The 12,292-nt window shown below is 46.4% G+C and overlaps 1 protein-coding gene across 1 annotated transcript in view; it reads left to right on the plus strand.

The window, feature by feature from the left end:
• DLGAP3 (DLG associated protein 3) overlaps nucleotides 1-12,292 on the plus strand; it is a 177,981-nt gene that overhangs the window by 23,548 nt on the left and 142,141 nt on the right. The window lies entirely within an intron of this gene.

A 12,292-nucleotide genomic window follows, 5' to 3' on the forward strand; every position in this document is an offset into this window, starting at 1 on the left:
GTCGTCCCCTTCTCCTTGTGCCCTCCATCTTTCCCAACATCAGGGTCTTTTCTAGGGATTCTTCTCTTCTCATGAGGTGGCCAAAGTACTGGAGCCTCAACTTCAGGATCTGTCCTTCTAGTGAGTACTCAGGGCTGATTTCTTTGAGAATGGATAGGTTTGATCTTCTTGCAGTCCACGGGACTCTCAAGAGTCTCCTCCAGCACCATAATTCAAAAGCATCAATTCTACGGCGATCAGCCTTCTTTATGGTCCAGCTCTCACTTCCGTACATTACTACTGGGAAAACCATAGCTTTAACTATACGGACTTTTGTCGGCAAGGTGATGTCTTTGCTTTTTAAGATGCTGTCTAGGTTTGTCATTGCTTTTCTCCCAAGAAGCAGGCGTCTTCTGATTTCGTGACTGCTGTCACCATCTGCAGTGATCATGGAACCCAAGAAAGTGAAATCTCTCACTGCCTCCATTTCTTCCCCTTCTATTTGCCAGGAGGTGATGGGACCAGTGGCCATGATCTTAGTTTTTTTGATGTTGAGCTTCAGACCATATTTTGCGCTCTCTTCTTTCACCCTCATTGAAAACAATAGGAGAGGCCTAAATAGATTGGAAATGGATTGGGAAGGGAGAAATGGTTTTAACAAGTAAAAACAGAGGAGAAGGGTACAACACAGAAGCTAACACCAAAATACTAACACAACAAAACCTTTCCCACTGCACCCAAACCTTGCTTTAAGACCCTTCTTTTCCCTCTCAGTGTTCCTCCCTGCTGACTCAAGCCTTTGCCATTGTTTAAAACTGCCACTTTCCCCCTCTCAGTGTCTTTCTATCCCTGCTTTACTCAAGCTTCTCCCTCCTCCATTTCTTAGCTTCCTCCTTGGTGAGAGATGAAGGAGCCCTCAAATATTATTTCGCTCTTGGTACCATGTGTTGTCTTCTGCATGAAGTTCCATATTAGATGTAGCGATGTAATATTTTTTAACAAGCAATCACCCGTTACGTGTACAACATCTATCACTTAACCTTCTCCAGCTGAACAAGCTAACTGAAGGGCTTGCTCTCAAGATTCCATTCATCCTAAAAATGCATTAACATGCGTCTGCGAAAGTAGGAGGTTGCAGAAACCCTTAGAAGCTTTGTATACAAGTAGTAGCACCTTGAACTTGGCCTGGTTGCAAGCAAATCAGAGATCTGTGCAGAACTCTGAGCACAGGTGTTACATGCTGACAATGTCTCTCACTCCTGTCAGCGACCATGATGCAGCGACCATGATGCAGCATTCTGCACTAACTGCAACTTTCAGATTAAGCACAAGAAAAACCCCAATCAAGCACATTGCAGAAATCCAGTCTTGAAGTAACCAACGCATATTGTGACCGTGTTTTCCCAGTCCAGAAACAGCTGGTAAAAGACACTTCTAGCCATTGCAGTTACCTGGGCCACCCATGACAGAGATGGATCTAGAACCACCACTCTGCACCATACAGTCAGCGGCGAACGAAGACGTTGTGACACCCGGGGCGGCAAACCACTATGTACGGCGCATGTGCGGCATCGCTACGTACAGTGCATGTGGCGTATGTAGCGATGCCACACATGCACTGTACACAGCGGTTTGCCGGTGACGCTGCTCCAGCACCGTACAGACGATGCCGGGATCCTCTGCTCGCTGTTGTTGTTGTCATCATTAAAAAAAAAAACAACTTAACACCAGTTTTCCCCAATCCTGTGCCCTCCAGATAATGTTGGACTCCAACTCCCATCAGTCCCTGCCAGCATCACTTATTATCAGGGATTATGGGAGTTGTAGTCCAAAATATCTGGTGGGCACCGGGTTACAGAAGTCTGATTAAGACATTTGCCTTTCATTCACAAGCATTGCATTTGGAAGAGGTGTGTGTGTGTGTGTGTGAGAGAGAGAGAGAGAGAGAGAGAGAGAGAGATCATATATTTTTGGTATAGGTTTCTTTACAACCCCAGTGTGCATTTGAAGACTGCATGTTCCTTTTGCAGGAGCGTGTGAGTATTTTGGATTATGGGTATGGATCTCTGAGGTTGCATCGCTCTGCCTGCGTGGGTAGGTATCTCTGGTTGATAACTATCTCTCAGCAGGCAGGGATGTGTGTGTCTGTATGTGTTTCCCTCTCCCTCTTTGTGAGGATAGCCAGCCGTCGGGTTGTGTGGGTGGAAATCTGCGGAGGAGTTTGAATGGAGGTGCACTTGTGCATTGAGGAAGCTCACACCAGCTCCTTTTAGCCAGTCCTGACTATATGAGTATCTGTTTGTGTCCTTCTGAGTCTGTCTAAGAGAAGGAAGAGGTGAAGAGACACACCTTTGTGTGTGACAAAGAGAGTGAATGAGAGAGACTGAGACAGAGATAATATATTCCTCATTAGCATCCTCAGTATCATGGAAGTCAGGTTTCCAGGGCAAGGTGGGGCAGAGCCCCAGCTGTATTTTACCTGGAGAGTCCTACCTTTACTGCTACATTGCTTAAGTGTCTGTCCAAGTCCATAATTTGCATGGCCCTGCCCTTTAATCTGCATGGCCCTACCCTGAATTGACATGTATTTGTTTAGTCATTTGTTGTGACCGGCTCTTCGTGACCCCATGGACCAGATCACGCCAGGCACTCCTGTCTTCCACTGCCTTCCACAGTTTGGTCAGATTCATGTTGGTAGCTTCGAGAACACTGTCCCAACCATCTCGTCCTCTGTCGTCCCCTTCTCCTTGTGCCCTCCATCTTTCCCAACATCAGGGTCTTTTCCAGAGAGTCTTCTCTTCTCATGAGGTGGCCAAAGTATTGGAGCCTCAACTTCAGGAACAGTGAGCACTCAGGGCTGATTTCCTTCAGAATGGGTTGGTTTGATCTTCTTGCAGTCCATGGGACTCTCAAGAGTCTCCTCCAGCACCATAATTCAAAAGCATCAATTCTTTGGGGATCAGCCTTCTTTATGGTCCAGCTCTCACTTCCGTACATTACTACTGGGAAAACCATAGCTTTAACATAGTCCCACCCATTGGGGAGTGGCTTTTGTGGAGACAGGGAAGCTTTAGGACAGCATCTCTTCAGCAGCAGCCCCTTTAACATTCTGGTTTGCTTCATTATCTTTGGCCTTTTAATCCTGATCATAAGCACTGCTGCGTGTTGGACTGAGAGATTCAGAGGGAACATCACTGCCCCTTGGATAATGAGGGTCAAAAACTGATTCCTTCTGCTTCCTTTATGGATTTTTAATAGGAGACCTTTAAGCAATTACTGTATTCTTACCAAAAAAATGGGGGGGGGGGTTGTGTTGCGTTTAGTGGTTGTGTTGCCTTTTGTTTTAAATGGAGGGGGAAGCCTGCAGACTCATAACCCAGCAACATGCAAACAACCCCTAGATTTGCTTCCCATTGCCAGGGTTTTGCCAGGAGAATCAGGTTGTCTACCCTTTATCTTTCATATCTTGGCAATTCCTTTGTGATGCAGGATGAAGGAAATAGTCTCACTTTCCCAGCAAATGGAAAATATTTCCCCTGTCCCCTCCCACCCCACTTTCCCCACCATTAAAAAAAAAATATTTTCATTTATCTGCAGCAGGGTTGCCAGAAAAACGTGATCATCCTTTGGGGGGGGGGAGAAAAGTGTCCCTTGTCCTGTTTGGACTTCAAATGGGATGACTTTTTCAAGTATTCAAGCTCTTCCTCCTCAAAACTGCACAGGAAGAGGGTGGGTCTGGTGGGAGGATGAGAGTGAGAGCCAGAACAAGGGTTTATGCAGGCAGAGTGGCCCATGAAGAGGAGAGCAGAGAGCGAGAGTTATCATGGGGCATGGGCAGGGAGGAGAGAGAGAGAGAGAGAGAGAGAGAGAGAGAGAGAGAGAGAGAGCTTTTGTACTAGCAAAGATTTGGTCGCAAAAAACAAGAGAGGGTTTTTGCACGGACCTGGTCTGTCCAGTGAAGAGCAGGGGGGCAGGGAGATAGTTTTTGCGCAGGCAGAAGCAGGGTGTGTGTGAAAAGCGAGATGGGGGTTTCACTTTGCATGGGCCTGATCCGGCAGGTGTGGTGGAGAGCTTGCACAGGCAGCAAGGAACAAGGGTGGCTGGCCAAAGAGCAAGATCGGAAGAAAAAGAAATAACTGAGCTCAACACAGCAGCTAAAATGTGAGGGCACTCACCCCCAAAACTCATTCCTTGCAAAGGTGTGGTGGTGAGTCAACTCATATTCTTGCTCCCTGATTATATTTATGGTTTCTTTTTTGGAAAATGAGATTTATGTAGGGCACAGTAGTTTTGTTTCCAATGTGGCAATGCTTTTGAAGTCATTTCTGCACAAGGTAAAGCAATTTTTAGGGCCTCCCATTCCCCCTGACCTATCCTTTATTTTGCCCAACCAAAGCTGGCAGCCCTAATCTGCAGCTGCAACAGCCAGATGCTTCTCCAGAGCTGCTTGCATTCAGCTCTGATTGTGCTCACACACACACACACACACTGTACAGTACAGTACATGCTTTGAAGCACTCCATGTCTCTTACACTAGAGAACCAGGGACTGTTTCTTGCAGGATCTTGAAGGTGGTATGAGAAAGACATTGCTGCCCCTGGTGTGTGCACAGTCTTTCCTCCATCGCTAGGCAACCTCAAGGGCTGTTCACTTCCTGCACCTTTTCTGAAAAAGGCAGAATAACCAGGTGGTTGGAACAGCTGGCTCTGCAACACCCATGGGGCAAATGTGAGGGGACCCCCACACCTGGATTTTGGAGGAAGTCATGGGCATTTGCTTCCTGAGCTGGAAAAGCAAGCAAGCAAGCGTTTCCCCTCTCCTCCCACCCCCAGGTCATGGTGCATAAAATCCAAGGCCAGCTAAGTTACTTTGGCAGAAAAGCCCATAAATGCCCCCTCCATCTTCCTTCCAATAAAAACACAACAATGAATTCAGGCTGCAATCCTAATCAGGTTACTGAAACAATAAAGTCCCATTGAATTCAGCTGGTTTTACTCCCAAACTGAGCGGAGCTAGGATTGCAGTCTAAACAACCAAGAATTAGCTGCCCTTGTATGCCACTCAATATCAGTGGTCATGGGGTGGTCACCTGACTCTGCCTAATGGTAGGGCCAGCCCTGGACATGGATAATGAGCCCAGTCCCAGGTTTAGCAAACAAATCAAGTTGTCCCTACTGGATCGAAATCTGCATTCAGCTGTCCTTAGCAGTTTCAATCTCATTTCAGTTTTCTTATGTACGGTATATATGTGCACGCACACGCGCACACACACACACACACACACACACCTGTGACTATATATATGTGTGTGTGGGATACAGTAAATACTTATCCAAACCTGGCAACTGAAATAATCATCTCAATTAAGCGTCTCAGGTGACGTCTTCTTCCATCTGATAGGGAGGCAGAAAATTAATTAACCCATCAGTCTGACGTTTGTAGGTCACCACTGTCTCCTTGAATGTAAAGGGCAGAGCTGACATGTCTTTAGCGGGAGTCATTTTAGCTGAGGGAGCTTTCCGGGGCCATGTTCACCATGGGGCAAAAGCCTGGGGGTGGAGGACGCCCCCTGGTAACAGCAATTTGACATTTGTTTGTTACACATGACAGAGAATCAGCTACAGCCTATAAAAAAAAATGAGACCGCAGTTAATGTAGGAGTATGTCTCACTGGATTCAATGGGATTTACTTCTGAGTAGAAACGCATAGGACTGCACTGTTAGGGAACGGTGTGAATTAGAAGGCCGATAGGGAGTCCTGAAACTGAATGTTGTGGTGTGGAGTGCTTCATGTTCAGGGTGCCAGCCAACCAGTCAGCCATGCCCTTTCCTAGATTACTCCATTCCATCCCACCTCCCATGAAGCTTCCCCATTCCAGCTGGCAGCCAGCATGCCAATGCCACTGAGTCCCCACTGGGGTATTGTTGCTGCTTCCTTAACAATTTTTTGTTCTTCTGCAAACCTTGCAGTTCCCTAAAGCCTGCTGGTGCCTCCTTGTGCATGGATGGGGTTGTTTTGGCTAAATAAGGATCTACACTCAGAATGTGTTTGCTATGAGCATGTGAAGTTATATTTTCTAATCACATAAACTCTAGGGCTCATCCACACTTCCGCTTTCCCCGCTGCTTTCCCCCCGGGGAAACCTGATCTTTACTGCTGAATTGGAACAAACGTCTGTCAGGTTTTCCACAGATCGGCGTTTTCTCCAATTTATTGCTAAACACTGAGTTTCCTGAGGGAAAGCAGAGGGGGGAAGGCAAAACCACTGAGACCTATGTCTAGGAAGCATGGGGCAAGTGGGAAACCACTCAGACCTGTGCTTTCTAGGCACGGGACAAGCAGAAATGTGGGCGAACCCTCTCATAGCCCCCTGGCCAGAAACCCTGGTGTTCTGGTATGCCATTTCAGAAATGGAGTTAATGGGTAGTGACTCCAGGTCCTCACTCCCTTCTCCCAAAGTTTCCTGCAGGCAAATCCAGTCGCCAAAGAGTTTTGGATTTGGATTTGAAATCCTGCTTTATCACTACCCTAAGGAGTCTCAAAGCAGCTAACAATCTCCTTTCCCTTCCTCCCCCACAACAAACAAACACTCTGTGAGGTAAGTGGGGCTGAGGGACTTCAAAGAAGTGTGACTAGCCCAAGGTCACCCAGCAGCTGCATGTGGAGGAGCAGAGACGCGAACCCGGTTCACCAGATTACGAGTCTACCGCTCTTAACCACTACACCACACTGGCTCTCTAAGACAATGCTTTTTGGATCCAGGGTTGGCAACTGCAGGGCCAAGAATTACCTTCCCAAAGGGGACAGATTTGGCCTGGAGGCTTCCGGCAGCTAAGATCCCCCTTCCACCATAACACAGTACCTATGGTCAAAGTTTTTGTGGCTCTGGGCTTATTGTATAAGTGCAGAATAAAATATCTGGCTTTGCATTTGTTATTGAAAATATCTCTACATCCATGTTTTAAGAAGAAAACCAAGTTTCTAGACCTTAAAGCTAAAATAAGCTCGTTCATTCAGACACGCAGAGCACCTGTTCTGGCACTCTGTAACCAAGAGGAACTAAAAGGCAAAAGGCTCATGGGAAGCTCCCAAGCAGAGTGAATCTTCAAGCATCTCATTTGCGGAGGAATGCTGCATGAAAACATGGAGGTTTGATTTTAGACTTAATTGATCAACAGTCTTTGATAGACATATCCTCTGCTAATTCATCTAACACTTCCTTCCCTCCCCCCCCAAAAAAAGTCTCTCCATGTTAGTGGCTGTCACATCTAGTGGCAATTAATTCCACCAGCTGTAATGCATTGTGTGAAGAAAAAAAAGTACTTCATCTTAATGAGTGGGATGTTTTAGCTTGTGTTTCTGGTTTGGTCGGTCTGTGCTGATTTCTTTAAAATGTTTTTGCAGCAGATATTTTAATGTAAGTGTTTTCAACAGTGATCTGTCCTAAATTGAAAAGATGGGGTGAGTGAAGCACTTCCTTTCCTCCATTTCCCCACTCCCCAACTCCATATTGTTTAAAATTGTAGCAATCAGGATCGGTGGGGCAAATGAGTGCAGATCAACTTGATGTAATATATATATATATATATAGGGGGTTCCTGTGTGTAGTCTACAACACATTACTGAAGTTACCTTTGTGGGAAATGGACACACGTGCTTGCATGTATGCATTTACTTGTGGCCTAGATTTAGCTTGGCAACTGTGATCAATGTGCTGTGTGTCCTGAGCGGCTGTCAACTGGTACAACACACATACACACAAGGTTTCTAGAAGATTAGGCTCATTGTGATTCATGTCACTAATATGTTAATCCTAGGAAAAGATTACTTTTCTAATATGCTTTCCAGATTTTCGGGATGGGATAGTGTGCTACCCTCTACCATTATCGAATAATAAGGTGTGTGAGCTGGGGCACGATGGGGAACCTGTGCCTTTTCCTGATGTTGCTGAACTACAACTCCCATCAGCCCCAAGCAGCATGGCCAACAGGTAGGGTGATGGGAATTGCAGCCCGCCAAACTCTGGAGGACCACAGGATAGCCGCCTCAATACAGAGAATCCACCCACATGCCACTGCAGCCCAGAAATTAAGAGACAGATTTATTTGACAACCACTCAGTTGGTCGAGCATGAGACTCTTAATCTCAGGTTCAGTCCCCATGTTGAGTGAAAGATTCCTGCATTGCAGAGGGTTGGACTAGATGACCCTTGTAGTCCCTTCCAACTTCCAGTTCTATGATTCTATTATTTGATCTTGTGTCACAGGGATCTGTATGTAATTGCGGGATAGTTTAACCTTTGTTATGATTAAATTGCAATAACCAGATTTTAGATAATTTTTGTGTGTGCTTTTAACCGTGGTGCTATTTCCCTTCTTGTGTTTATGTTGCGATGACCATTGATGGTGAACAAAAGCAGTCATTAATTCAGAGAGAGAAAGAGAGAGGTGTAGAGGAAAGGGGACCTGTATTTCTGGGCACCTCAGTGCCTGGGCTGTGCATGCACACTACTGATCTATGAGTGTCTGTGGCACCTTGTATATAAGCAGTCTGATAGGAGTGTTGAAAAGGAGACAGTGAGGATATATCAAGCTATGGTGTTTATATGACATCTATTACCATAGAAACTGAACACTTCACATCCCAAGCCATATTTATCCGAACAGCACCCCAAGAGCTGTCAATTCCATGTTACAGGAACAGTAGTCTAACTGCTATTCAGTTAACAGAGATGTTTGTAGCAAGCATTGTCACCTATCAGATGATGGATACCACCTCCGCTGGCATCTCCCTACTGGGAGAGGCTGTAGTTCAGTGGTAGAGCATCAGCTTTTCATGCAAAAGGTCCAAGGTTCCATTCCCAGGTAGGTCCAAGGTTCCATTCCTGGGAAAGTATCCTGGTCCGAAACCCTGGAGAACTGTTGCTAGTCAGTGTAGACTGAGCTAGATGTACTGATGGCCTGATTTGGTGTAAGTCAGGCAAGCAGCTAGGTAGCAATCCCAACCATGTCTACTCAGAAGTAAGTCCTGTTGAGTGGGGTTTACTTCCAGGTAAGTGGGGTGAGCACTGAAGCCAAAGTCAGAAAAAGTAGCAGACTCAGGCTAAAGCTGCAGCACCTTGGATAGCTCTAAGCAGGTAACTTGCCTTAACCATGACTTCTAGAGCTCAGCTGAAGCCTTCATCTTGCTTTCATCACAGACTCCACCTTCTTCCATAAAAATGAAGAGCCTTAAAGGGGCAGTCTTCTTGCTTGGAATCTAACACTCCGTCACCTCTCAGTCGGCTCCAAGCTTGGCCATTACCTGCATTGGGGAGCTTGGGCACCGTGGTGTAAATGGTGGGCAGTTCTCACAAGAGAATCAGACACCAGGGGTGCTATCTCTTGGGGTCCCAGATCATGGGGCTCTGGCTCAAGGGGCCAGGGGTGGGAAACAAATGTGGACCTCTGGGCCCCTGTGTCTGCTTCTTGGACCAAACTGCCTCTCCCCAAACTGCATCCCTCACCAGCCCTGCCTCCTTGAATGCTTTTGCCTGGCTAGAATGTGTCTTTGAATTCTGACAATGCTTCTCGATTTATTTGGGACAGATGGGGGATGTGCATGCAGATTGTGCAGAGCCCAATCTGTGAGAGCAGCTGCCATGTGTTGGGGCTTCTTTGCAGACAACTATGCACAACAAATGGTTCTTGGAGGAAGGAGGTGCATCATCTGGGTGAGGCTGGCCCCCACTCTAGATTCAACATGACCATGTCCTAAATGTGAGGAACATGTGAATTGGGCTCGTATCCACTTGCACATTCCTTCATCACTGCTTCTGGGAAATGTGCAAAGCAGCTTAAGGATGCTCCTGGATTTCCCTTTGTCACTGGAGACCCAAGGGGATTCATTGGATAGGAGCACCCTCCACTGTGGCCGTTCCTGGATCAGGATAGCTTTGCTGTGGTAATCCTGGCATTGGTAAACTCCAGATCAGATTACTGCAATATGCTGCATGTGGGGCTTCCCTTGAAGCTGCAGCGAGTGCAAAATGCTGCAGCAAGGCTGTTAAAGTGGTTGTTCTGTTTGACAGCACCTAATACCTGCACTGGTCGGGCAATATGGTACTGGGCCAAGTTTAAGGTCTTGCTATTAGACTATGTAGCCCTGAACAACTTGAGACCAGGTTACTTCTGAGAATGTGCGTTGACCCGAAAAGGTGAGCTGGTCTGGAAGCCTCTGCTTGCAGCATATTGATGGTTAAGATGACCCCAGTCTAACTGATAGCAACTGTAGTGCTTAGCTCATGTGTATCCACAGGCCCCAGGTATGGCTAGAGGGGGAGGTAGTGGTTAATACCAACCACTTGTGTTCCAGTGTGACATTGCCTGCCTGGACCTAGAAAGATTGTGTGTACCTTTACCTGGGTGCAGACAGGCCATTTGCTCGCTGGAGGGGGGGGGTTGTCCCATGGAATGCTGTGAGGAGAAAGCTATCAGACTGTAAGTTCGTACCCTTCTTTAATAAATTGTTAGAGATGATCACTGTGGTGGTTTGGGCTTTCTTTGAAATTCCTGCCCATCTGAACTCCTGTGAGCCCCACTCCAGCTCTGCAGGACATTTCAGAATGCAGTATTTTTTTATTTTCAGGAAATACACTCTTATTGGTGCATATGCTCCCCAAGGTTTGTCTCCACTAAGTCTTCCTTCAGTGCAGTGGCACCTGCCCTTTGGAATGTGCTCCCACTGGACATCAAGCCGACAGCTACAGTGCTGGCATTTAGGCACCTGGTGAAAACTCATCTGTTCTCATCCACTCAATCACTCACATCTTATCAGGAGGTCCACTCCACACAATATAGAAATTGGGCCTGTAGTGTTGTGGCACCTGTACTTTGGAATTCCCTTGGGTTAAATATTAAACCGGTGCCATCTCTATTGTCCTCCTCTTCCAGCAGGCCTTTTAAACTGAGATCTTTCCAAGTGTGCATCTCCATTTGAATTTTTCTCGGATGTTTTAATTGTGTGTTTGCTGCACAGGCTCCATTGGGAGGTAGGGTGGGATATACATTTAAATCATCATCATCTGTTCACCTGGACTTTTCAGCTTTGTTGATGTCTTAATCTGCTGATTTGTGATGCATTTTGTACTTGTTTTTATGAGTATCGTTCTATGCTCCTCATTGCTGTGATTTACTATTAATGTTGGTGGTATAGGACTTTTTGCAAATAGATAAATAAGGCATGATCTGGCAAGTGCCTAAACATGCAAGTGCTGTGTCTGCGGGTGGTAAGCAAGCCCTACCCCAAGTTACCCATGTGCCACTGTGTCCTTGACCTTCCCAGGCTGTCTCCTCCCCAGTCAGCCCATCCACAACCTTTCCACATTATGAAGGGAAGGTCTGCAAGGGGCTTTCATTCACTCTCAACTGAATGTGAATCAAATGCCTTGCACAAGCAGGGACCCTGCTTTATTGGTGTTCCCAATTGCATGGAAGATTCTGCTTGCATTCAAGTGAAAGCAAGTGAAAGTCCCCTGCAGACGTTCCCGGCACAACATGGGAGGGGGCACACAAGGAGTGGGGCAGATGCGAGCATCTCTGCTGCCTTCCACACTTAGGAACATAGGAAACTGCCTTATACAGAGTCAGGTCATTGTTCCATCAGCCTTTGGCTGATTAAACATTCTATGGCCCTTTTAATGTGTTTGCGAGATGGGGCTATTGGTTTGTTTTGTCTGTTTTGTTATGCGTTTTGTGTTCTCATTTTGTATTTTTATGCTGTGAACCTCCCTGTGATCTTTGGATGAAGGGTGGTATGCAAATTTAATAAATCACCACCACCACCTAGCTCAATATTGTCTACATTGACTGGCAATGGCTCCCTATGGTTTCAGGTAGGGAGTATTACCCAGCCCTACTTGGAGATACCAAGGTTTGGACCTGAGACCTTCTGCATAGATGACTGATGCTCTACCACTGAGCTACAGGCCTTCCCCTAAGGCCATTTAGAGAACCCCGTGTGTTTCTGAAGCGGGGAGATGTGTGTGAGTAAAGGTGGAGGGGATGCATTCCTATCAACGTGTTTGGAAAGCTGATTCCCGTGGGAGTGCTTTGATCATGATCATGTGTGCCTGAGTATCTTGTGTGTGTGATCATGATATAATTGTTTAGGCTTTTCTCTATCAAAACTGATGAGGATGAGTTATCCTGGGAACGAGAGAAAGTGTGGTGAAATGGTGATTCCCAACCAACCCCCACTATCTGGCAGGAGCCCATTCTGAGACTTATTCAGCTAAGATTTCTCAGGCGGCTTGTATGGAGTAAGCTTTCCAGC

Source organism: Lacerta agilis, chromosome 8, assembly GCF_009819535.1.
Source record: "Lacerta agilis isolate rLacAgi1 chromosome 8, rLacAgi1.pri, whole genome shotgun sequence".
Lineage (NCBI taxonomy): Eukaryota > Metazoa > Chordata > Lepidosauria > Squamata > Lacertidae > Lacerta > Lacerta agilis.